Genomic DNA, 2,500 nt, shown 5'->3' with positions numbered 1-2,500 from the left:
GCCAGCCGCACGCACGCCGCAACCGCCGAAGCAACCACAACACACACGCAGCCTTTCCCGAAGTCGTCACTTTAGCCGAGAATCTTTTCTCCATCTCTCCGAACAGAAAGACAAATTACGATCCTCACTTCAACAGCGCCGCCGAAACGGAGCAAGAAGCGAATTGTAGAGCACGACGCAGCACACTTCGGGTTGTAGTCCCCTCCGCACGCCGCATACACGCCCCAGATCAAGTCCGGTTCTACCCGAAAATGAAAGCTTTCCACCGGAATACACCACCGCAAAACGCGCCACAACAGGCACCGCACAGCGCAACACCGCCCGAAGACCGCATACACACCACGCATCCCGCCGCAGCACTCCTTCGCGCCAGCTCCGACAGAGCGTTGTTCATGCACCTCGCCGCGTCAGCATCTCCTCACCACTTTCAAAACACATGCGCACGGGTAACTAATCCACGCACACACCTCTCGTCAGCAACTTGGACACGCGTCAGCACAAAGTACACAGCGCAACGCCATGACTTGCGTCAATGGACTGCATAATTATGCCCAAAGCATAAGAATACAACCTCAGTTCCTCTTCGCATGCGACACCATTTCAGATTTTAGAATCCCAGAATGGCCATTAAGCACACGACTAGATCAGGTTTGTCATCTAGAAACGTCTCAGAAATAGCGTGAACTATTTCTACGAAGCTATATCTAGAAAACCAAAAATTGCCAATGGGCGATCGAAATTACACAAAGTACGGATAATCTAGACCGTTCGTGTCAGAAACGTTAATATCTAGAACCACTCTTCAAAAAAAGTGTTTTTTAGAACTCCATGTAACACAGAAGTAGTAAATCAGCCCTCAACTAAGCCTAGGAACCCCTCACCGTCCCCTAGACCTCGCCTCATTAGACTAAATCACCACCTCGAGCGGCATAAAATAACATGTAAATCGTCAACTTCTCCCCGAGCCCTCCTCCAGCTCCAGAGATCTATTTCTAATCTACAGCTACCCTACACCTAGATTTGGAAGCAATCTAGAACATACAGATCTGCTTAGAAACCCCTCTCAGCCGTTTCTAACCGTCATTTCTATCTATTTTTAGCACTTCACGAAACCCCTGAAACCGCCATTCCACAGTGTAATCTTGCGGTTGGCTAAGGTTCGAAAAAAATAGTAGACTGATGGGTTTTGACCAAGCGACGGTTACACGTGCGGGAGAGAAACTGACTAAATTTGAGTGATGGGTTTGACCGTTACGTGGTCTGTCACAAGTAACGGTTTTGATGTCTTAGAAAGATTTTGACCACATCAATCAGTGGTGTGAGCGACATCAAACAGCGGTGCGCCACACCAATCAGCGGTGGTCCACATCAGCCACAGACGGACTTAGGCTAGGTGCGCACATTAGATACGCAGTGGGATGCGAGAACGGGCAGCTTTGGAGCCATATGGTGCCCATAACCGGGCCATTGACGACTACTTCCCCCGATATCTCAGCAACGGCACCGAGTTATGACCTGGTCGGCATACCGTTAGAAAGAGGAAAGATGGGGGAAATGATTCAGGATCGAGATGGGATGATTTGAGCAAACAAAAACGGTACTTCCAACTTTGGACCGCCATAGCTCGGCACAGACTTGGGCTCAGTCAGAGTGTGATACGGCATTTTGTTTGGCCAAGAAAGGGCAATCGACCTGGGGTAGAGCACGGACGCAGGGAGGGTACATAGAACGTTCTCCCTGTACTCCCGGGCCCCTAGCTCGGCAACCACTTCGATTAAGAAGGCCGGACCGGTACCACCAGGTGTGGTACGAGACTGGCCACACGTGGGAACAAAAACTAGACACCTGGGTGGGACATAAAAGGGACATAGCCTTATTGTAAAATTTCGGAAAAATTTAATGTCAAATTTCGAACCTGGAATTTATACTACCGGATAGCGCGTGAAAAAAGGCACCTGCCCGTACAAAGATATGTTGAAAAATGTCAATACCTACTGTGATATTTCGCTTAGTAGTAAATTTAGAATACTGACTTCATTTTTAGGAACTAGGATTTGCCACCTAGCCCATCGGAAAGAGCGCAAAGAAAACCCCCTAAATGTACAAAGACATGAGACCTAACTCTAAATTTAGACTTTCAAATTTAGAATTTCTAATTTTTGGGATTTTCAAAACTTTATACTCAATTTTTTTATTCAATTTTGGAGGCTCACATTTCTACCCTCAAGTTTTCGAAAATTTATAGTTAGAAGTATATGCTCACCAATTTTCGCGGGGCTACGTGCACGGGAAGTGACTAATCGGTGTTGCGGGTACCACTTTTTGGGCCGGGGTGACGACCGATGTCAAGTAGCAAGATCACTCGAGGTTCTGGGATAGCTCACATGTCAAAATCCGAAAGTACCGACTTTCGATTCAGCCTTGTAACCCTAGCCCCCTAGACGTAAAATCGCGCGGGGAATCCAATGAGCATAGTGGCTCCGGCTGAAAATGCACCGTT

At 47.8% G+C, this 2,500-nt stretch overlaps 1 protein-coding gene across 1 annotated transcript in view; it reads right to left on the bottom strand.

The window, feature by feature from the left end:
* The window catches only part of PHYSODRAFT_291621 (hypothetical protein), a 645-nt gene extending 334 nt beyond the window's left edge, over window positions 1-311 (bottom strand). The window contains exon 1 of the mRNA XM_009541431.1: window positions 1-311. This exon is cut by the window's left edge and continues 334 nt beyond it. The gene's annotated coding sequence lies outside the window, so the exon portion shown is untranslated.
* Between the last annotated feature and the right edge of the window lie 2,189 nt (window positions 312-2,500).

This window comes from Phytophthora sojae (assembly GCF_000149755.1).
Source record: "Phytophthora sojae unplaced genomic scaffold PHYSOscaffold_23, whole genome shotgun sequence".
NCBI lineage: Eukaryota > Oomycota > Peronosporomycetes > Peronosporales > Peronosporaceae > Phytophthora > Phytophthora sojae.
This window is presented reverse-complemented; position numbering and strand designations above follow the sequence as displayed.